At 33.6% G+C, this 25,941-nt stretch overlaps 1 long non-coding RNA gene across 2 annotated transcripts in view; it reads left to right on the top strand.

Annotated features, from left to right (window-relative positions):
* The window catches only part of LOC122217744, a 198,308-nt gene that overhangs the window by 112,087 nt on the left and 60,280 nt on the right, over window positions 1-25,941 (top strand). For both annotated transcript variants that reach the window (XR_006201652.1, XR_006201653.1), the window contains one exon: window positions 14,633-14,751. This is a non-coding gene — a long non-coding RNA (uncharacterized LOC122217744). The remainder of the gene's footprint in view (window positions 1-14,632; window positions 14,752-25,941) is intronic.

Genomic DNA, 25,941 nt, shown 5'->3' with positions numbered 1-25,941 from the left:
TATGTGAGTCTGTGTGTATGTATGTTTCTTCTCAATTTCTTGAAAGTATGACTATTTGTAAAAGCATTTATAATAACAACTGGAGATATCAATTTTAGTAACATAATTTATGAAAAAAATACTAAGATGAAGAGGGCTGTAAACAGAATTTTATTGCTATAAGGTTTGGGGTTTTGTTTGTTTTTTTATTTTTAAGTGAAGTGCTACAATATTACATCCAGGTAGACTTTGATAAGTTAAAGACACATAAGATAGGTGGTGATCCCAAATGTCACTTTTAAAACTAAAAAGAAATATGATCATAAAACCAACAGATACTAAAATGGCAGAAAAACATGATTAAAGTAACAAAATGAAGATGTGACAAATAGCAAAATGGTCAACTTAAACAAAAACAAACTAGTAAAATGCAATTTACTAGTTTTAAATATAGTTTTAAATATATGTGAATTAAGCATGCATATTAAAAACAATCATTGTCAATATAGGTAAGTAGTAACACCCCAAACCTTGTCATCTACAAAGAACACACTTTAAATACAAATATCCAGATGGCTTGAAAAGTGCAAACCATAGTAAAAGATATATCTTGAAAGAGATAGGACAGGAAAGCTGGATTGGCTATATCATGATCATAAAAATATGCTTTAGATATAATCATGGTATATTATCTGATATACAGAACTTTATTGCGTTATGACAAAATACTAATTCAGTAGGAATTAAACGTATCATGTCTAAGACATCTACCAACTGCACTTTAACATGTGGGGCAAAAACTGGCAACACTGAAGAATTAAGAAATAACAATTTAGAGATAGAGACTTTAATAAGGTTTATCAACAAATGATAAATCACCTAGATAAAAATTCAGTAACAATACAGAAGAATTAAACAATGAGTAACATAAGGTGGTTGAATTGTTTGTTTCAAGTTTTTTTTGTTTACATACTTTTGCTATCATGTTACATTAAAAAGATAAGAAACCAGGAGCCATTGAGACCAACTCTTCTGTGTTTCATCTATAGTCCTTTTAAAGGTATTTTCTTTTGCTTCCTGAGATATCAATGTTGTCAATACTCTTGTCCTGCCATAGGGAATATTCCTTAATACCTTCACCCTGTCATTCCACTTATTATAAAGTAGACGGTAGGACAGTTTCTTGGGAAGATTTTATAGGTATTAATGTTAAATGAGTAGCAAGATCTTAAGTGATATTTATCGTACCTAATTTATAAGCTTTCTGACACAGTTTAGTAATTTGCTTGATATATCCAATTGTGTTCTTTTAAGAAAAGGATATATTCTTAAACCTAAGTAAATAATTACATGGTTAGAAAAAGTAAAGGAACATATCTTCTCCCATTCAGTAGGTTGCCTTTTTGTTTTATGGATGGTTTCCTTCACTATACAAAAGCTTTTTATTTTGATGTAATTCCAATAGTTTATTTTTGCTTTGTTTCCTTTGCTTCAGGAGACACATCTAGAAAAATATTGCTGCGGCTGATGTCAAAGTAATCACTGCCTATGTTCTCTTCTAGGATTTTTATGGTCTCACATATCATGTTTAGGTCTTTAATCCATTTGGGTCTATTTTTGTGTATGGTATAAGAAAGTGGTCTGAATTCATTTTTGTGCATGTAGCTGTTCCATTTTCCCAACACCATTTGTAGAAGAGAATGTCTCTTCCTCATTGTATATTGTTGCCTTCTTTGTAAAAAAACAACCTACTGAATGGGAGAAAATAATTGCAAATGATATATCCAATAAGGGATTAATATCTAAAATATAAAAAGAACTTATACAACTCCAAAACACAAACAATCCAAAAAAAAAAAAAAAAGAAAAAAGAAAAAAGAAGCAGAAGGCCTGAATAGACAAATACTTTAAAGAAGATATACACATGGTCAACAGACACATGAAAAGATGCTTAATGTCACTAATCATCAGGGAAATACAAATCAAAACCACAATGAAATATGACCTTATACCTTTCAGAATTGCTGAAATCAAAAATATAAGAAATAACAGTTGTTGACGAAAATGTGGAGAAAAAAGAAAATTCCTGAACTATTGGTGGGAATGTAAATTGGTACAGCCACTGTGGAAAATGGTCTGGAAGTATCTCAAAAAATTAACAATAGAAATATGATATGATCCAATAATTCCACTATTGGGTATTACCAAAGGAAATAAAAAACACTAATTCGAAAAGATATATACATCACTAGATTTATTGCAGCACTGTTTACCATAGCTACAATATGTAAGCAATCTAAGTGTTCATTGATAGATGAATGGTTAAAGAAGATGTGGTATGCGTGCGCACACACACACACACACACACACACACACACACACGCATACACACACACACACACACACAGTGGAATATTGCCCATAAAAAGATGAGGGTGTTGTAGTTGTTGTTGTTGTTGTTGTTTGCTTGTTTTTTGTCTTTTTGTTTTGTTTTGTTTTTGTTTTGTTTGCCATTTACAACAACCTGAATTGATTTAGAAGGTATTAGGCTAAGTGAAATAAGTCAGACTGAGAAAGACAAATACCATATGATTTCACTCATATGTGGAATCCAAAAATAAAACAAATTAAAGTAATATAGTTAAGGTACTTTGGGAAATATTTAAATATTGTTACTATTGTTTTGAGCTATTTTGTAAACAAAGTCAATTGATAGTCATCATTCTTATCTAAAGAATTAAGTGGTTTTTTTTCTTGAAAATTCATAAGCTTATTAACATCCATATTTTAGCAAAATAGTCTTGTTCAATTCTAAGTGTTACCTGGAAAGAGATATTGTGTAAATAAATATTTAATGCCTGTTTGTATAATAATAATCTGATAAATTGTGGGTTACAGATAAAGGAAATATAAGTGGGTTTTCACATGCACTATTAATACAAATATTACAAGTATTTTTTTAGACCTTTTGGTCCTAGGTTATTAATTCTTGTTTTGTCAGTCTTGAATTATGCAGTCTGCTTTCACGTTATCTGTCTAGACTAAAAATTCTTGGGAACACTGTGTCTTTGTACTGCCTGAAAGAACTCAGTTTATGGTGATGCTATCACCTTAGACTGGAAAGCCTATATGAATGGTAGAGTGATTAAGGAGGAGAATACACTTAATATTAAGATACACATTTTGTGGAAATTGTGGTAAAGTGTTATGATGTTCCAACTTACTTCAAGTGATCCAGTAACAATAAAAAATATCTACTGTATTTACACAGTGAAATGAAATCAGTATATAAAAATGTGTATTGTAATCAAATATAGGTGAAACTAGGTAGAGGATATAGTAGTGTTTATTCTACTATTTTTTCAACTTTTGTGTATTTATACAAGTTTTTGTAATAAAATATTAGGCAAATAGTTGAGTATAATATCAAACTAAATTTGAATATTTAATTTACCATTGGTATTGCCTTATATTACATAAATACTCTTGAGTTTTAAAAATTAATTTTTTTTTATTTTAGGGAGAGAAAGAGAGGATAACCATAGGAGAGGGGCAGAGGCAGAGACAGAGAGAGAGAGGATCCCAAGCAGGCACCATGCTCAGTGCAGAGCCCAACACAGGGTTCAATCTCATGACCCTGGGATCATGACCTGAGCTGAAATCAAGAATCAGATGCGTAACTGACTGACCCACCCAGACGCCCCTACTCTTCACTTTTTAAATGTAACCTGGGTACACTGTGTCTTATGCACATAGAAGCTGGAGAATGTTGAGTTCTTAGATTAAGAGAAGACACAAAAAGATGATACAAATGTAGGCTCTAGATATTCAAATTCTCTGTTTAAAGAAGTGCCTGTCAAAATTCTACTAGGACTAGAGAATTCTAATGTGTTATATCTTACTATCAGGGTTCTATATTTTTCTTTTTGATATTAGGAATTTATTCCATTAAAATAAGTTAAGATTTTCTTCTGCAATTGGGGACGTAAAGAAATAGAGGACTCCTTTTCAGTAGTTGTGGTTGTGGGGGAGATGAGGTTTAAACAACCACTTTTATAATATACAAGTACTATAACCCTATGCATATATATGCATTTATATTATTATATAATTAAATGTAATTTATCTTATTTAATATATATAAATACTATAAATGATTATTTAAGGATAAACCACAGAATAATTTTGCAATGAAAAAAACATTTAGGAATTAAATTTGCTGAGAAAAGAGGCACAAAATTATAGCTGTCTATACATAAGTTGTATTATACTAGGATATCCCATGCTTGCATGAGCATTATGAAAACAAAAAGTTGTGACTTAGGTTTTAAACTCTTTGTGGCAAAGAGATCTGGCTGGTAATAGAATGATCTAGTAGTTTATGAAGACAATAGTAACTAGAGAGATGAGTTCACCTGCTAGATGTAAAAAGGTTGGGTCTTTCTATCATATAATATACAAAACGTTTTATTATGATGTTAGAAGTTGAAGTTTCATAATAAATCTATTTTCATGGGATGATTTTTTTTTTTAATATATGAAATTTACTGTCAAATTGGTTTCCATACAACACCCAGTGCTCATCCCAAAAGGTGCCCTCCTCAATACCCATCACCCACCCTGTCCTCCCTCCCACCCTGCCCTCCCTCCCACCCCCCATCAACCCTCAGTTTGTTCTCAGTTTTTTAACAGTCTCTAATGCTTTGGCTCTCGACCACTCTAACCTCTTTTTTTTTTTTTTTTTTTTTTTTTCCCTTCCCCTCCCCCATGGGTTTCTGTTATGTTTCTCAGGATCCACATAAGAGTGAAACCATATGGTATCTGTCTTTCTCTGTATGGCTTATTTCACTTAGCATCACACTCTCCAGTTCCATCCATATTGCTACAAAAGGCCATATTTCATTTTTTCTCATTGCCACGTAGTATTCCATTGTGTATATAAACCACAGTTTCTTTATCCATTCATCAGTTGATGGACATTTAGGCTCTTTCCATAATTTGGCTATTGTTGAGAGTGCCGCTATAAACATTGGGGTACAGGTGCCCCTATGCATCAGTACTCCTGTATCCCTTGGATAAATTCCTAGCAGTGCTATTGCTGGGTCATAGGGTAGGTCTATTTTTAATTTTCTGAGGAACCTCCACACTGCTTTCCAGAGCGGCTGCACCAATTTGCATTCCCACCAACAGTGCAAGAGGGTTCCTGTTTCTCCACATCCTCTCCAGCATCTATAGTCTCCTGATTTGTTCATTTTGGCCACTCTGACTGGCGTGAGGTGGTATCTGAGTGTGGTTTTGATTTGTATTTCCCTGATAAGGAGTGACGTTGAACATCTTTTCATGTGCCTGTTGGCCATCCGGATGTCTTCTTTAGAGAAGTGTCTATTCATGTTTTCTGCCCATTTCTTCACTGGGTTATTTGTTTTTCGGGTGTGGAGTTTGATGAGCTCTTTATAGATTTTGGATACTAGCCCTTTGTCCGATGTGTCATTTGCAAATATCTTTTCTCATGGGATTATTTTTTTAATTTTATTTTTTATTTCTTTAAATTTACATCCAAATTAGCATATAGTGCAACAATGATTTCAGGAGTAGATTCCTTAGTGCCCCTTACGCATTTGGCCCATCCCCCCTCCCACAACCCCTCCAGTAACCCTCAGTTTGTTCTCCATATTTATGAGTCTCTTCTGTTTTGTCCCCCTCCCTGATTTTGTATTATTTTTGTTTCCCTTCCCTTATGTTCATCTGTTTTGTCTCTTAAAGTCCTCATATGAGTGAGGTCATATGATTTTTGTCTTTCTCTGACTAATTTCACTTAGCGTAATACCCTCCAGTTCCATCCACGTAGTTGCAAATGGCAAGATTTCATTCTGATTGCTGAGTAATACACCATTATATATATATATATATATATATACCACATCTTTATCCATTCATCCATTGATGGACATTTGGGCTCTTTTATTTTCATGGGACGATTTAATCTTACCTGAAATTAATTAAATGTTCATATTTCTGAATTGAACACAATGTTTCTATAGTACCAGACTTGAAATCTAAAATAAAACTCAATTATTTTTGTTTAAAATTTAACTTTTAAAGAAAATGAAAATGTTGCTTTTCATCATGTATTAAGGTTCATATATTTGGTACTTTTCATTTCATGGTTTGCTTAACACAAAATTTCATTATTACTGTCTACTCTCTAACCACACACTTGAGTGCTAATTTTATTTATCAATATATATTTAGGAAAATTATATCTAATTCCTGTCCTAAACTTTCTAATACTATAGAATTAAAACTTATGCTTTCTCTATACACAGATATTTTTAGTATAAACAGGTAATAATCTTATCATATGAGTGTACAAAAACAATAAATAAAAGTAATTTTTCATCTACTCTACTCACTCACATTCCCTAACAGTAAAATAATAAAAACAGCTGACAGTTTGGAGTTTATTCTTCCAGATAGTTTATATGTGTGTGCACATATATAATGTATATATATATTTAGTATATTATACTTTATTATGTAATATTAAATAGAACTTAATATTATTCTATATTAAATTTACACATAGCAGTATTTTTTGGGCCTCATTCCATGTCTGTGAATGAAAATTTAGCTCATTCTTTTAAGAAGTTTTATAGTATGACATAATATAGAGAAGGATATGACTTCTGTCTGAGATTTGTTATATTATTATGGATAAACTGGTTATTATAACTGAACATGCCAAAGACACATCAGTGTCTGTTAACTACCTCAGAGACAAGTAGTCCGACTTTAATTTACAAAGGTGAATGAGAAATGATCAGTAAAATTATGACCTAAAATAAAGTTTTCATGTCAAATGAAGCCTTAATCATGTTATGTGTACAAATGAAGCTTCTGCAATATTTCAAATTTTATAAAAAGGCAGAAAAATCAAAGCATCACGTCACTCATAATTCTAGACATGGCAAATTTGAAAAAAAAAAAAAACCTTGTGCTGTAGATATCGATATACTAGTTCAGCTTCTTTGAAGAATGTGGTATGTTCATGGGCGTCTGGGTAGCTGGGTCATTTAAGCGACTGGCTCTTGATTTTGGCTCAGGTCATGATCTTGTGGTTCATGGGATAGAGCACTGAGTCAGGCTCTGTGCTGAATGTGGAGCCTGCTTGGGATTCTCTCTCTGTCTTTCTCTTTCTCTCTCTTTTTCTGCCCCTCCTCAACTCCTGTGCGTGTGTGTGTGTGTGTGTGTGTGTGTGTCTGTGTGTGTCTGTGTGTGTGTGTGTGTGCACTCTCTGCTTTTTTCAAAATAAATAAACATTAAAAAAAGAATGCTTTCAGCACATCATTCATAACATTAAATTAATGAACTAATTAAATGTAATTGATTCTATAGTTACATTAGTATTTAATTTGTAAAGGTTTTGGTTTTATATCTGCAGAGAAACCATAGCGTAAGAGTTTACATGTAACTTATTAGTATATTTAATATTTCAATAACTCTCTTAGTGAGAGTGAGTGTTCACAATAATTTGATTATTCTTTGAAACAGTCCATACCTTATTCAACTTTAAGAGATATTGACATAGGAAACAGCCTCAACAAAGATTACATATTATTTGTTTGCTATATAGTGAACATTTAGTTTTTGAGAATATATAACTTTTACATTTTAAACTTCTTTAATATCAAAAGTGAAAATGAAGGCATACCTGGATGTTTCTATGAAATGAAAAACAGAAATTAAGGAAAAGAAGAATTTTCCAGCATCATTGATGATCTACTTGACAGTATAGAATATAAAATTCACTGGGGCAATGACAGCTGGTTTGACCAGTGTCGAGAATATTTTGGTTGCTCAATAAATATTTGCTTAAAATACATATATGTGAGAATACATACATAAGCATGTAACAGATTATTTAATATTGCATATAAATGTGTTATTTTGCCTGCATAAAAAGTGTATGTTGATGAAGAACAATATGGGTCGGCATCTAGTGAATTATTCTTAAAACTAAAGCATTAAATTTTCTGGAAAAATCTGTCTACATTTTAAGATGGAGAGAAATTTTAAAACATTTAATTGCATGGTTTTCAACAAACAGAAATTATTCAGGCTACATGCACTTATAAAAGATTCAGGAGAAAGGCAATACTTTCAGAATAGCAGAAGAAGGCCCTTCCAAAATCTACATCTCAAAAAAAAAATCTTCATCTCCATAAAAGCCATGAGAAAACTGACGAAATGTGTCAAAATCAACTCAAAACTCTAGATTTAACCAAAGGCTTGCAACCATCTAAGGAGTGACTATTCAGTAATAACAGCTAAATCTCTGTAAGAACAGCCAGTTTTTGACATATCCTATTTCCAACCTTGTGTCCCCAGGTTCATGGTAGCCTTTTAAATGACAGCCTCACAACCTGAAAGGTGTGAAAACTAACAACATTATAGTAATTGGAGAGGAGAAGCCCAGTGTGCAGCTCATCCAAAGTCCCCCATTGCCAAAGAATTGGCACTATTTGACATATATGTCACCACTCTGTAAAAGTCCCATTCCCAGATCTGATTGTCTGATTCTGAGCTTGCTCAATGGAAAAAGTCTCTTTCTTAGGGAGTTGGTAAAAAACTTAGTGACAATTATTTAACATCATAGTAGACTAAGGCAATGATACTGGTTGAGACAAACAAGAGGAAAGTAAAATATTAAAAGGAAGATTTGAGGAATTAAGATGTCCATAGTGGTTTTAAAAATCTCCTCATTTTTTATAAATATAAAAGACCATATGCATGTGCAAAGATGTTTCATGGCGAGAAAACCCCAGATACATGAATGCTTCACTTGTGGCTAATTTTGAGGTTCTATGCAAGCAAGAAGTGAAAGGTAAAGCAGAGATGCAATCTGCATATAGAAACATTGAATGTGACCCCAAGTCAGAACTAAAGAATCCTGATGAAGTGTAAGAGACTTACTGATTCCAAGTATTTAAGGAAATCTATCCAATCTTTATGTAACCACTAAGCTAAATGAACAGAGACTTCAGTAGCCACAAATGTCAGGGAATGCAGACTTTATAGAATCAGTTCAGGAAGATCACTGAACTAACAAACAGCAAAAAACCCCAACATAGTAAACACCACCAACAATACATGGGAAAGAGAGGGAATCTACTACCCATACTTGTCAAATATATTGTCTGTGACATTCGTTTTTAAAAAAAATAATTTTCAAAAATGCTAACATCCATTAGTTTTTTTCTTCATATCAAGTGAACAAAAGTAATCAATAGAAACTCTTTAAGAAAGGACAGATGTTGGACTTACTAGACAGATTTTAAGGAATTAAAAATGTTCAAAGAACTAAAAATAATCATGTCTAAATGATTAAAGGAAGATGTGGATTGATATGTTACTAAATAGAGAATATCATAAAAAAGAGAGAAATCCTAGGGTTGCCTGTGTGGCTCAGTTGCTTGAGTGGCTGACTTCAGCTTAGGTCATTATCTCACAGTTCGTGAGTCCAAGCCCCATGTCAGGATCTGTACTGATAGCTGAGAACCTGGAGCCTGTGTCTCCCTCTCTCTCTCTGCTCCTGCCCGACTTGTGCTCTTTCTCTCAAAAATAAATAATAAAACATCAAAAAGAGAGAGAAAAATTCTAAAAAAATATCCTGGGGTGAAAGTACATTGTTATAGACTGAATATTTTTTTCCTACAAAATGTATGTATTGAAATGTATTCCCGCCATGTGATGGTATTTGGAAGTGAGAATCTTTGGAAAATAATTGTCTCATGATGGTGAAGCCCTCATGAACAGGATAAGTGCTCTTATAAAAGAGGCCCCAAGAGTTCCCTCATCCCCTCCACTATATGAAGACACAGCATGTATATTTATAGATGTATATTTATCTATGAACCAGATAGGAGACCATATATGATAGCACGTTGATCTTGGACTTCCCATTCTCCAGAATTGTGAGACATAAATGTTTGTTGTTTTGAGCCATACTAGTATTTGTCAAATTTGGCCCAAATGGATTAAGACATACATTAACTGAAATTTAAAATAATCACGAGAGTTCAACAGAAGATTTGAATTGGCTTAAGAAAGAATAAGCATACTTGAAAATAGGTCAAAAGAAATTACCCAGTCTTAAGAGCAGATAGAAAAAAGGGATGAAGAAGAAGTGGTCAGAGCTTCATATGTCTAGGGGATATCACAATGTGTACCAACATGCAAATAAATGTGACAAAGGAAAGCAGAGAGAAAGAGGCAGAACGTGTATTTGAAGAAAAATGGTCCAAAACCTCTGAAATTAAAAAGCACTATTTATACATCCAAGAAATTCAGACTACTAATAGTATGTACAATAGCATGACATTAATATCATGACAAATTATATAGTTAGGTTGTCAAGAGTAAAAAAACAAACAGAGACTCTTTTTAAAGTTTTTATTTAAATTCCAGTTAGTTAACATACAGTGTAATACTAGTTTCAGGTGTACAATATAGTGATTGAACATTTCCATAGATCACCTTGTGCTCGTCACAACAAGCACACTACTTAATCCCCATCACCTATTTAACCCATCCCCTTACCTCCTCCCTTCTTGTAACCATTAGTTTCTTGGTTTGCCTCTCTCTCACGAAGAGAGTTAAGGGTCTCTTTCTTAGTTTGCCTCTTTCTCACAAAAAGAGACTCTTAAAAGCAGCATGAAGTAACTCATCACACACAAAGGATTCTCAATAAGAGTAATAGCAGATTTCTCATAAGGGCCATGGAAGTCAAAAAGCAGTGGGATGACATTCAAATTGCTGAAAGAAAAGGACCATCATCAAATAATTCTATATCCTTCAAAAATAAAAATAAAGATAAAGCTTTTAAAAAATAAATGAATTTATTGCCAGGATATGTGCATTATAAGCAATTCTAAAGGAAGTGGAATAATACATGAAAGTAATTTAAATCTATCCGAAAAATAAAGATCACTGATAAAGATAGTTATATAAGTAAACAGGAAAGGCAATATGTATGTGTTTAGACTTTTTATTTTTCAACGATCTGATTTAAAAACAACTGTATAAAGTAATAATTATAAAAGTTAAACTGTATAAATATGTAACTGTATGACAGAGATAACACGAAGAAGGAGGATAGAGGATGGATCTATTTTGGAGAAAACATTTTATATATTATTGAAATTATGTTAATATTAATGTGAATGATATAGATTTATGTAAAGATGTAATTATAAACCTCAAGGCAACGACTAAGAAAATATCTGAAAATGTATACTGGAATAAATAACAAAGGGATGAAATGGAAGACTAGAAAATGTTTATTTAACATGAAAGAAGGCTATAATGTAGAAATAGAGGAATATAAAAGAACAGAAGACATATAAAAATAGCAAAATATCCTATAGGATTTAAGAGAACAGAAGACATAAAAATAGCAAAGTATCCTAAATTACTTTATCAGTAATTTCATTAAACTTAAATTGTTTAAACATCCAACGAAGAGTGAGATGTTGATAGCATGAAAAAAAAAATGTTATCCAACTATGTTTTGTGCATGGGGACACACTTTAAATTAAAACTCACAAGTAGACTGAATTAAAGAGTAGAAAAAGATATACCATGCAAATAATAACTAAAAGAGAGCTTGAATGGCTCTATTAATAAGAGACTAAAAAGAATTTAAGAAACAAAATTGTTATTAGCATCAAAGAATGGCATTTTAAATGATAAAAGGATGGAAAGATCAGGGAGATATAGCAACTTTAAACGTGTGCAGCTACTAACAAGGTTCTAAAATGTATACAGGAATAACTGAGAGAATTGAAAGAAAATATGGAAAATTTAACAACTGTTGGAGATTTAAATATCCCACTTTCTTTTATTTTTAAATAATTTTTAATGTTAATTTTGAGACAGAGAGAGAGACAGAGTGTGAGCGGGGGAGGGGAAGAAAGAGAGGGAGACACAGAATCCAAAGCAGGCTCCAGGCTCTGAGCTGTCAGCAAAGAGCCCAAGGCAGGGCTCAAACTCAAGGACCATGAGATCATGATCTGAGCCAAAGTCAGACACTTAACCGACTGAGCCATGCAGGTGCCCCAAATATCCTACTTTCAATAAAAGGTAGAACAAATCAGTAGAAGAACACAAAGAACATAAAAGACTTCACCAGAACTATAAACCAAATATAACTAAGGAACATCTAGAGAGCAGTTCACCAACAGCAGAATGTGCAGTCTTCTCAAGTGACTATAGGGCATTCTTTAGGATATAATATAGGTTAAACCACATAACAAGTCTCAGTAATTTTAAAAGAATTGATATCATGTAAAACATGTTCCCTGACCACAATGGAATTAAATTAGAAATCAATAACAAAACGAAATTTGGGAAATTCATAAATATATGGAAATTGTTTCAAAAACTAAATAACTAATGGGTCAGTGAATAAGTCCTAAGGAATATTCAGAAGTAATTTTACATGAAAGAAAATGAAATACCAAAATACAAATACCAGAATTGTGGAATATAGCCAAAGTGTTTCTTAAAGTGAAACTTATAGCTATAAACACCAACATGAAAATAAAATAAAGATTAAAAAACCTAACCTTTTGTCTGAACAAAATATAAAATAGAGAGTAAGCTAAACTCAAAGCAAACAGAAGAAAGAAAATAAAATTGATTAGGGCAGAAATAAATGAAATGGAAAATAGAAAAAATAATAGTGGAAACCAATAACATCAATAGTTAGAGCTTTGAAAAAATCAACATTGACAAAATTTTAGCTTGGCAGAACAATGAAAAAGACATAAATTACTCACATCAGGAATAAAAGAGTAAACTCTTTACTACTTGACAAAAATAAAAAAAAACAAGAGGAAATACTATGAACAATTATCTGCCAAATACATATACAATATATACATACATTACATATGTAATATACATATATATATATAATATACCTATATATATAAAACCAAGATAAAGTGGAAAAATTCCTAGAAGGAAACAAACTATCATAACTGAATCAAGAAGAAATAGAAAATCTGGATAGATCTATAAAATTAAAAATAATTCAATTAATAATTTTGAAAATTTCCACAAAGAAGAAAACAGGCCTACACTGCTTCAATGGTATACTCTACTAAACATTCAAAGAATATTTAATACCAGGCCTTTACAGACTCTCCCCAAAATATTAAATCAGTAAATAGTTTTCCACAAATTTTATTGGACTAGAATTACCCTGATGCCAAAACAAGACAAAGGTATCAAAAGAAAAGGATAGTACAGAGCAACATCTTTTAAGAATATAGCTAGAATAATCCTCAACAAAATACCAGCAATCAACTCTAGCAATATATCAAGTAGATTATACTTCTTGACCAAGTGGGATTTACTATAAAAATGCAAGGCTAACCTACTCGAAAATCAATCACTGTAATACACCATACTATACAATAAAGGACAAGATCCTCATGACTATCTCAAGAGATGTAGAAAAAAAGCCTTTGACAAAATACAACACCTTTTACTGATAAACACTTAACAAACTAAGAATAGGTGACTTCCTTTACCAAGTAAAGCCATCTATAGATTACCCACACATAACACATTTTTAAAAAAAGTTTATTTATTTATTTATTTATTTATTTATTTATTTATTTATTTATTTATATTTTTATTTTTTTTGTTTATTTATTTTTGAGACCAAAGAGAGAGAGTGTGTGAGAAGGGGAGGGGCAGAGAGAGAGGGAGACAGAATCTGAAGCAGGATACAGGCTCTGAGCTGTTAGCACAGAGCCTGATAGGCACACATGAACCCAGGAACTATGATCTGATGACCTGAGCTGAAGTCAGACACCCAACAGACTGAGCCACGCTCCCCACAGCTAACATGTTTAATGTTTGAAGACTGAAAGTTTTCCCTCTAAGTAGAGGGCAAGACAAAGACTTCTACTCTCATCTCTTCTGTTTAACATTGTACTCAAAATTCTATACAGGGAAATTGGGCAGGAAAAAAGTTTTAAAAGACCTCCAGATTAGAAGGGAAGAAGTAAAACTATCTCTATTCACCTATAATGTGATGCGTATAGTCTTGCATATAGAAAATCCTAAGAAAGCCACAAAAAAACACTATTAGGACTAGTAAATTCATAAGTTTACCAAAAAGTAAGCTCAATATCCAAAAATTATTTGTATTTAGATTAACTGGCAATGAAAAATCCAAAAATGAAAAACATTCCACTTATAATAGCATCAAAAATACAATGCTTGGAAAGTTTAGCAAATAGTGAAAATCTTGTCCATTGAAAATTACCAAATATTTTCATTGAAATCTTTAAATTTTTAATATTTTTCAAAAATGATATTTAAATATCAAACTAATGGAAAACCATTACATGTTTATGAATCAGAAGACTAAGTATTATTATTATTATTACTATGGCAAAATTCCCTAAATTGATCTACAATTTCAATATAATCTTTATTAAATAATAATACCAACATTAACAATAATATTCAGGATGAAATCATCCTCTGGAAAATTTTGATGATTCCTTTTTACCCTAGTAGATGAATTTCAGGATATTCTACCTGTTAATGCCAAAATATTGCTATATCTTTACAGATGATATGTTACCAGCATTTCAATGCTCAAATTTGGAATCCAGGAGCAGAATAGAAGTTCAACGTATTATTTCCTCACTCTGATTTTACTAGTGTATCCTTGATTCTACAGCAAAGAAGGTAAGATTCAGAATCATAAAGTGATTCATCTATGCAGAGCAAATTTAGTTTGCCTCTGTGTGAAAACAATTTAAAATCACTGCTTGAAATTTTTTTTCTGTTTTAAAATGTTGCTCAAAATGTAATGATCCATGATAAAAGCTACAAATTCTTTCAAACCAGTTGGTGCTGAGGATAAATTTCCATAGCTAAAGCAAATTTATAAACCACATCTATTATTTTAAAAATCTTAACAAAAAAGAAATACAAATGATAAGGTGTTTGATTCCTCTTCAACAAAGAGGTTCTTGTAACTTTCTTCGAATTGGTACAATTTAGTCATGATTACATCATATGCTGATATCTAATGATGTTGCTTATGAGACTCATTTTTTTCTCTTTCTTTTCAATAAGAGGAAATATCAGTAGTAATAACTCCTGGAGCATCTACTGATGCAGATTTTGAAAGAAAAATTAAGTCTGTTTCTTAATTAGCCGTAATAGCTTCTAATAGAAGTAAGGTGTGCAAACAGACTTGCTAGGAGGGCAGCCTAGAAGCAATTTACATCAGTGTCAAACACAAATTATACCTAAAGGTTTTGCATTCAAATAACTCAAGCTAAGTTAGGAAGAGTTAGTATAATTAAACCCGCATATAAAACCAGATCTAGTTTAAAAACAACACTTTTTAACATCAAAGAACATGCAAGTCTCACATCTGAGAATGGTTGCTTTCAAAAATATGTTTAAGTGAATTTTATTTTAATAACCACAGTATCAAATACTTTATTTTATTAATACATAAAACAGAGTAAGCTTGTTAAAAATAATAGTATGTTTTGAATTATAGGTGCAAGAATTCCAGTTTAGCCTGGAGACATTGCTTGATGCACACATGGTATTTTGTTCTTGACCCATTGATGCTCTTTGATTTTGAACTCTTAATAGATTGATTTATAACATGGAAATTTGGGGTCTAATTTTCAAATGTTGTCTTTTAATGGAAATTTACATTTGCTTCTCTTAGTAGTCAAATGTCATTCTTAACCAGGACCACAATTGGCCCCTTACAGCCCCCCTGGATGAATCTGAGGGTTTCAGGTGCTGCTCCTCTGCTTTATCCACTGGCCAAATGCTTAGTCTTTTAACTGATAACAGCATTCTTTTCTTCTTGATGCCTTGTTTTAGCATTTGCTTACTCCTGTATTTTCAGTGGCTATGACTTCTTTGAAGATTTCATTTTTCACCGCAAGTCAGCTTTTCTGTCTCTCTCTCCTTAGATAGTTTCTTAATTTCCTGTTAGCTCAGGAATACAATGAAAATTTTGTTTTTAGCAGAATGTATTCTTTTGCATTGCAAATGACTATTACCAACACCTATTTTAAAAACATTATTTTGTCACTATTTTTTTAATGTTTATTTTTGAGACAGAGACAGATTGTGAGCTGGAGAGGGGCAGAGAGAGAGGGAGACACAGAATCTGAAACAGGCTCCAGGCTCCAAGCCGTCATCAAAGGGCCTGATATGGGGCTTGAACTCACAAGCCATGAGGTCATGACCTGAGCCAAAGACGGACGCTCAACCGACTGAGCCACTCAGGCACCCCTGTCACTATTTCTAAGAGAGAAAGGATAGTAAACCTCATATACTTGCTTTAAATACATAGGGGACAGAAAAAAAAAAAAAAAAAAGCAAATGACATGGCAATTCTGCCGATTAACCCAGCATATAGCTTAAGAGGGATGGTGGATATTCTCAGCTGACAGCCAGTCATGTCATCATCACTTTCTTGCTTACTTACTCTGTAAAATTAATTGGTTCACATTCTTCTCTAAAACCTCAGTTTCAGAACTCTGAAGTGGGAAAAATAGTAATACACAATTGAGATTATTTCATGTATATTCTTACCTGTTTTATGCCTAATTCGATATGTGGCAGCTATTATCTATCAGTGTTATCATTACTTATTAGATAATGCAGAGACAAGAAACAGGAGAGGATAAGGAAAACACAAAAATAATAAGAAAAGTAATCAGAGATAAAAATGCAGTTGTCTATTGAGTAAGAAACAAAGAGAATAGGAAGTTGAGAGAAATAGAGAGATAAAAAAGAAAGATACATAGGCATAGACTGGGAATAAGATAAATAGGTATTTAGGTTCATATAAATAAAATCAGATAAAAACAAGGAAAGTAGAATTTTGGAGAAACAGAGAAACATACAGAGGCAGTGGACTGTAGATACTGATTTGAATTACATTTGTAAAGATTTGTACTTTAGTCATTGAGCTTTAAAAAATCAATATCACTGGGGTGTCTGGGTGGGTCAGTCAGTTAAGTGTTTGACTCTTGATTTTAGCTCAGGTCATGATCTCACAGTTCCATGAGTTCAAGCCCGGCATCGGAATCTGCACTGACAGTATGGAGCCTGCTTGGGATTCTCTCTCTCTCTCTCTCTCTCTCTCTCTCTCTCTCTGTCCTTCTTCCCTGCTCATGATCTCTCTCTCTCTCTCTAAAAATAAGTAAATAAACATTTAAAAAATCAAATATCACTGATTATAAAAATTCCTTAGTGCAGTTTATTTCTTAAGTATTTTCAGTTATTATGAATGTTATTACAGTCTCCTGTCTTTCCAAAATCCACTCCAAATTCATTCGCTTCTAAAATTCACAATTATATAAAATATTATTTGAGGGGCGCCAGTGTGGCTCAGTGGTTTAAGCATCCGACTCTTGATTTTGGCTCAGGTTCATGATCTCACAGTTCCATGAGTTCGAGCCCAGCATCGGAATCTGCACTGACAGTATGGAGCCTGCTTGGGATTCTCTCTCTCTGCTCCTCACCTACTCACACTCACATGTGCATGCACATTCTCTTTCTCTCTCTCTCAAAATAAATAAACACTTTTAAAAAATAGAAAGGATTATTTTTTAAGCTGAAATTTACCTGTTTGTATTCTTTTTATTCAAATTAGAATTGAATATAGTACACAGAAAATTATGCAGGCAGCCCAGAAAACAAGTTTCATGTCCCATTTATAGCATCAAATAGCAAGATAACGTTGGGCAAGTTAATAAACTTCATTAAAGTTAACTCTTATCAAACGAGATTTGGATTAAATAAAAAAATATATTTATTTATTTTTGAGAGAGATTGAGAGCACGAGTAGGGAAGGGGCAGAGCGAGAGAGAGACAGAATCCCAAGAAGGCCCCACACTGTCAACATGGACCTTGATGTAGGGTTCAAACTCACAAACCATGAGATCATGACCTGAGCAAGAGTCAGAGGCTTAACTGACTAAACCACTCAGGCACCCAGCAGCATTTTCACCTTTATATCCAAATGTAAATCATAGCATGTTGTAAGTTACCATCTGAGTATCAGATGTCTTCTTTTTCATTTACACTGTATTTAACATGGTGTGTGTAATTCCAAAATTAATTGGTTTTATAGTTTTAACACACTTGGAGCAAGAACCTTTAAAAATCAAACTATTTCATTATAAAAGTTAAGAATCTTTGCTGTAGAAGTCTGCTTAAGATTCTCTCTCTCCCCTTCTGCCCTTCTTCCCTACCGGTGCTCTCTCTTTCTCTAAAAAATTACAAAAAAAACCCCACAAAACCTTGAAATATATGTTTAAATCAGAAACACTTAAATATTCTTCATTCTTGGAATGTTTGAGAATGTTATGCTACAGCCATAGGCTGGATCACATACATTCATGATTACTATAGTTAATAATTTTAAATAACTTCGAACATAGGTGCTTTTAAATGTTATGTAAAAATATCCAGCATGAAAGATAAACTATATGATATGTATTTGACTATAAAAAATACATATGCTTAGAATAAAGCCTAGGAAGAAAGACAAATAATAATATAATTTGTATCTAGATTATAAGATTAAATTATTTCTATTTTTCCTTTTTATAAGTTTATTTTACTAATTTTTAAAAAGATTTATTATTTTAAGAGATACAGAGAGAGCATGAGTGGAGGAGGGACATAGAGAGAACCAGATTGAGAATCCCAAGCAGGGTCTGTGATATCAGTGCAGAGCCTGATGTAGGGCTCAATTCTATGACCCTGGGCTCATGACCTGTGCTGAAATCAAGAGTAGGACACTCAACTGACTGAGCTACCCAGGTGCCTCAATACTATAAGGTATTTTAAATACAGAGAACCAGATGAAGTAAAACAAAGAAATACCACAATCCTGTGCACACTGCTATTGTCACCTGAGAGCTGTCTTCATTCTTTCTTTAATTCCAAAGGAGAGAGAATAAATTATTAAATGTGACTGTGTGAATGAGGCCTAATCCTTTTATTGATGTAGAAAACTGTAACTTATTTTCTAACAGTACAAAGGGAAACAAAATGCTTTGAAAATTTGGGAGACTACAAATTCTAGAATTGGCAGGTTGGTGAGGTACAATTACACTGAGAAAGTGATAATGGCAAGGTAGAGTGAAGAGAAACATTCTGAGGAAACTTCTGGAAGCTTTCTATTTTTCTCATATGCTACTAGGTCATTTAGGAAAAGTCCTTGGTCTAAATTAAAGTAATATTTTTAAGGCAAAATATGATATATGAGTATATTTAAAGATTACATTTTCTTTTAAAGTTTATTTTCTTTTATTCAGCTAATTTGAAGATAGTTTGGGATATTTCAATAATCGGCACATGTTTATAATTTTACTTTTTAAGGTCAGGTGTCTATGTCATTAAAAATAAAATTACTTTAGTTTGTAGTATATAGCTAGAGTAGTCATGACTTCCCTCCCAATAGTTTTGCAGCTTGTGAAAAATAGTAGCTTCCCCAACATCCACTCATGATCATGCATCTTTGATCAATCTATTCTTTACTTGGTACAGAAGGCAAGGCATCCACTACAGTGACCTCGGAGGGAGATAAGTACCACTGCAGTACATATACACACTCCTTTTTGTGCCTACAGATAAATCTCTGCCAAGGTGAAGTAGGAAGGAAATAGGAAAGGAAGAAAAAGGCAGGAGAGACCCATTTTTCTTATCAATTCCATTAACAAAATAAAGATTCAGAATCTGAAGTCAGTAGACAGTAAATCACTTCCTAGCTAACTTCACATTCACAGAAGCCCTATGAAAGATTAACATACAAGAATTACTTTTACTGCACATACACAGACTAGAGATAAGGACAAGGGTTTTTCTAACCCATTGCTGAAAAATTAATGAGCATTCAGATAATAAGCCCATTTTTATTTCCCCAGTCCGAATCAGGAAGTTATTTTCTTTCTGGCACAGACCTCCCAAAACCCTTGTAATTTCTTGCGTAAGAGCACTAGGAGCCTCTTGTTTATTAAGGTGACTCTGAGTGGGCTCCTAGATGGCTCCTGGAAAGGGGGCTGATCACCAGAAAGACCCAGCCATGATAAGAAGCTTGGAACTTTCAGCACCCCGCCGCCTCTTCCTCCAGAGAAGAGAGGAATTGGAAATAGAGTTAATTGATCATGCATTTGTGAGGAAGTCTCTCTAAAATCCCGATAGTAGGGAATTGGATTCAAAGAATTTCCAGTTTGGTAAACACATACAGACCAGGAGGGTCAAACATCTCAACTGCATGGGAACAGAAGCTTCTGCACTCAGGAAACTCCTGGATCTCATCCTATGTATCTCTTCATCTGGGTGTTTATCTGTATTCTTTATCATCTCCTGTAATAAACTGTGAATATAAGTACTTGATTCCCCAAGTTCTGTGAGTCACTGTAGCAAATTTATCAAACCCAAGGAGGCGGTCATTGGAAACTCTAATTTGTAGCTGTCTGGTCATCGTGACTGGCATCTGAAGTAAGAGGGAAGGTGGCATAGTCTTGTGGGACTGGGCTTTTAACATGTGAGATCTGATGCTATCTTCCGGTACATGGTGTCAGAATTGAGTTGACACCCTACTGGTGTCCAAAAACTGCTTGTTCTTGTGGGAACCACCATCCCCGCCCCCAACCCCATCTCCACACACACACACACATTTGGTGGCCAGAAGTGTGTTTTGTGTAAGTAGTAAAGGGGACACAGGGATAAAGACCCACGGCAGGGAAGAACTGTGTTTTTCCCAATATAGAAAGTAGAAAACTGGGGAGCCTGGGTGGCTCAGTCGGTTGGGTTCGACTCAGGTCATGATCTCCCAGTTTGTGGGTTCAAGCCCCACGTCAGGCTCTGTGCTGAATGCTTGTTCAGAGCCTGGAGCCTGCTTTGGATTCTGTGTCTCCTTCTCTCTCTACCCCTCTCCCACCTGTGCTCTGTCTCACTTTGTCTCTCAAAAATAAATAAATGTAAAAAAAATTTTTTTAAAAGAAAGTAGAAAACTGAGGTGTTTTTTTTTTCAGTTTTAGTAAATGCCTTTTTTTTTCATCCATTCTGAGAGAGGAAAACAAACAAAGAATCTAATTCATATAATGCTTTGAAAGAACTATTGAATAATAGACTTTAATTTATTTCTGGTCTTTATATTGAAATAGTTGGTTGTTACAGGAAGATCAGTAACACTAAACATTGGAGAGCTGACAGGAAACAAACAAAAAAGTAAGGTCAAGTGATATTTAAATAATTTCAAGGAAATCTGAAAATAATCGTAAATTTTCTCCATAGAAATTTTCCACGGGAGTAAAGAAATTCATTGCCTTAAAATGGTTCAGAAGTGAAAAAAGGTAGTATGCATTTCCACATATAAAGTGGTATGCATATTCCACATCTGATCTGTGCTTTTCTCAGAAACCACTTAATATTCTAATTATACATTAAACTTGTATTCTATTATAACCTTATTTACTCTTTTTATACTATCCATTCTTTATTGTGTAGCTCCTCTTTGCAACATTTGTACTTTAGATATTTTAAATACTGCATTGCTTATGGTAAAAGCAAAAATGTTGTGTATTTTAACAACTCTTAAGAAAGTTCTTTTTTTTAAGTTTGTTTCTCAGAGAGAGAGAGAGAGAGAGAGAGAGGAAGTCAGGAAGGGGCAGAGAGAGAGGGAGAGAGAGAATCTGAAGCAGAGTCCACAGTACCAAGACGGAGCCCTATGTGGGACTCAAACTCACAAACCGTGAAATTATGACCTGTGCCGAAACGAAGAGTCAGACGCTTAACTGACTGAGCCACTCAGGTGCCCCAAAAGCAAAATGTTTTAAAAGAGATTGTGTTCTAATTTGTTTAAGCACTGGTAATCAAAGTCTAGATTCTTTTCAAGAGATGTTGTGCAGTTGAATGGATTCTGTCCCTTGCCCCAGAGGTAAGTACATGATCCAGAATGGGCCTATTTATACACTTGGTCACAGTAGTTGTTTCAGGGATAAGAATGAGAGTGGGTCAAGGCACAAAATAATTCTTTGTTCCTTGGCTACTTTTGGAAAGAGGTCCTCTCTTTATGATCAAAGATATGGACAGAAAGAGAAATAGAGACCTAATGCCAATATTTTGACCAAAGTTCATGTGTATTTGATACAGAAGATGCCTGGGTTTTTCAGTTTTCCTAGGCCAATATATACTCTATTTGGGTAAACAAGATTGACTTTGGGTTCTGTCTGTTATAAATGAAAATTATTATCTAATATAACAGGAATTAAATTTAAGTGTATAATTTCAAGAACATCATCCGAGAAGAAAAGTTACATTTCCTGATTTGTTTGATTTTTTAAAAAAATGGGTGCCCCTCACCCTAATCAGTCTTAGTTAAGTCATCTTTATGTCAATTAAGGATTTTAAAACTTAGGTTACTTTCTAAAAAATTGGTTATTCAGTTATCACCCCTATTAGGTATCATCTATATTCCTAAATGGAGAATGCCATTGTAACATTTTGGTAAGAACAGCTTGTGACTTACAGAGAAAAGCGAGAAATATGGCTCAAAGAGATAACCACTGTGTTTGCACATCTTGGCCTTTGTGCGAATGTGCTCTTTTTAAAAGTAGCACATGGGGTGCCTGACAGCTCAGTCAGTTGAGCATCTGACTCTTGATCTCAGCTCAGGACATGATCTCACTGTTCCTGGGACGGAGACCCCCATCAGGCTCTGTGCTGAAAGCACAGAGCTGGCTTGGGATTCTTTCTCTCCCTCTCCCTCTTTCTCTGCCTCTCTCTTTCTCTCTCTCTCTCTCAAAATATAAATATATAAACTTTAAAAAAAATCACGTGTAAAAAAACAAGTTGTATATCTGTCTGATTCCTCTGATCAAGAATCTTCCAAAGCATTCTTCTCAGTTGGTGATAAAGATAGTGAACACATATCTTCTTTAACCTCCTGTCAGTGGCTTTGCCAAGGCACATGAAATATGGCAGATTTACAGTGTATCAGTAAATGAGTGTAAACAACCATCAGACATTTTGTCTTTATGGTGGTTGGAGTAGTTTGATATCAAAATATAACACAGGCTCTTGATTGATTTCTTAATATTCATTTAGTACCAGTATTAGCTTGGCTATATACATTATTACTAAGCTCAGAGATCTCTATGTTATACTTGAGCAGGACATACCCTATTTATATTGCTTCTACTCTGTTAGAGAAAAAGAACATAGTACCTGGATCAAATGTAGTCTTAAAATATGTGTTGTTAATTTCAGCTAGCAAATGCAGCACATAGCACTTTAATATTGTTAGAAAAAAAGGTTAAACATATGAATAATAGTCTCTTGCTATACTCTTAAGCTTATCTGGGTGGAAAAACTTGAGGCAGTAAAACAAAAAAGAGTTAAGTGTTTTTATTAACTAGAAATATTTAGGCTGTGTCAATAACAATAGGAATCAAGCTATGTATATTTAGATTTTTGTAAAGATACCATTGTGCTTTCTAGATGCTTTTGTATATAATTATTTCTTATTCTACAATTCTTAGAAACAGTGAATTAAAAAGGGAGAGAGAGAAAATACATTTAAAAATAAATAAACAGGAAGTGATCTGATTTTTCTAGAATGACTAGTCTTACTAGAAGTTTCCTTACCATACTTAATTGTGACATAAGAATAAATTGACTTTCTAAAAATATTGAGAGTAAAGATGAAATAAATCACTGGACTTAAGCATCTGTATATTCAAGAAAGCCTCTGTCAATGGCGATCTGAAGTCATTAAAATGAGGCCTGTATAGCCAAGAATCTAAACTGGTAAAAATAGTTCATGTGTATGATTTGGGGAGAAAATAAAATATATTAAGCATTAGCACTATTTATACAGCCTGGCTTTTCAGTCTGTATTCAGTGAGGCAAGCAGAGGGTCACTATGGGTGTAATGGGATAAGGGATTTACTATTCTAGTTTGACCTTTTACATTTGTGGATGAAGCTTGGACAGCCAAAGCCTGGAAGGGGAAATTAGAGGAAAAAGAAGTCAGTCACTAACCAGTCAGTCTGAAAAGACAAGCACTTCTACTCCCAGATGTGGGCTTGAGAAGGAGAAACCTATGGGAGGCTCCATGCAAAGCTGCTGCCTCTGAGCGGCTTTATCTCTGACAGCTGAGCATACAGTGAACTTGGGGCCTCTGTTGGTCAGCAAGTTCAAAAATCTGAGAGAAGACCTAAAGAGATCAAAGAGAGGTTGGAACCCATGGGTGTGTGACAGCTTCAGTAATGACCCCATCCTTCACTTCTGTTTTCCAAATCTTTTGTCCAACTCTCACCTCAAACTGTACAAGAGAGGGGATTCTGGGAAAACATTGTTCCAGCTTAACCAAGTCAAGAGAACACAAAACATGACCAATGTTCTGGCCCCTTATAATATCAAGTTGTCTAAAACCAGCCTTTAGAAGAAGGAGTTTTACATAAAGAATGTACAACATTGAGAAATGTATTCAGAATGACCCCTATTCAGTAGATGCAATAGGCAACACCTTATCTTGACTAAATAAAACCAAATTTGACCAAAATCTTGGTATTTATGTAGGTACAGCATTTTATTGTTACTGTAAAAGGATGACCCATATAAACTGCCTCCAATATAGAACAGTATAACATGACAAGAGCAAATTACAAATAATTAAAGAAGAGCGATTTCCTAACTAGACAAAGGAAGTGTCTTGCATTTAGCAGGGAAACATAAAGAATGAATAAACAAATGTAAGAGGACTGAAACAGATGAAAGATACAACCAGCTGTAATAGCAGGAACTACAGAAAAGTAGCAGCCATTACAGTTTAAAGACATTAGTGTGTAGGGAATCTGAGAGAACCTGGGACCAATAAACTTTTAAACACCACTGTCTCAGGAGAAAATTACTAGTTTAGGAGGACAATAGAGATTCCAAGGACATTGTGACAAAACAGAAAACTGGGACAGAGTAGGACATTGCCTTTGGCTATTTTCTGCTAAAATACTTGAACAATACTTAATAAAGAGAAATGAGCAACTAAACAAGAAAAGGACTATTAATAGACCATAAAATAAATATACATATTAATGAATATGCATATTAACATATTAGTTAATTTATGATCATTTCCTTGTAGTGGTATTACAATTATTTTTGAATTTGAATTTAATTCCTAAAAACAATTTGAAGTAATCCATTTGTTGCTAAAATAGAAATCTTTCATCCAAGTGAAATCAACTAACCATTTGGAAATAATCTTGACCTACCTATTGGTGATTGGTAAACGAGTGGCACATTTATAGTTTATTGAGCTGACTTGTAAATGTGAACTGGCCATAACAGGTGTATCTCCTAGAAAACAGTCTTGTATGTGGTGCTGCATAACCTGATTGGAATTTGTCAGATATTTGCAACACTTCCACCCCCACCCCTTTTTATCACAGTGATTGGGAAGCAGAAGCTACATTTGTTATTCTTCCTTGAAGCTAGAGTTCTGTATGCATTTAAATTATAGAAATAAATAACACTCTCATGGGATTTGAAAGAAATTTTAACTTAGACCATTTTACTGCACTTTTAAAGCAGGGAGAGCAAGACCTGACACATATGAATATTTGTAGCAGATTCCATATTTTTGTGTTTAACTATAAGTTTCATAGAGATGAGACAAGCATAGAGGATGTGTACCTGAAGATTCCTTACATTCTGTGTCTCTACCCCTTCAATCATTATTGTAACCACAAAATTCCCTGTATTAAATTTCTTGCTGGTTGGAATACTTTAAGTGGATTCTTACACTATTTCTTATATTATGGCCTGACAGATACACAGCTACCTCTAAGAATCCTTATCTGATCATGCACACAC

This window comes from Panthera leo, chromosome B1 (genome assembly GCF_018350215.1).
Source record: "Panthera leo isolate Ple1 chromosome B1, P.leo_Ple1_pat1.1, whole genome shotgun sequence".
In the NCBI taxonomy this organism is placed as follows: domain Eukaryota; kingdom Metazoa; phylum Chordata; class Mammalia; order Carnivora; family Felidae; genus Panthera; species Panthera leo.
The sequence above is the reverse complement of the archived record's forward strand: the minus strand, read 5'-3'. Positions and strand labels throughout refer to the sequence as shown.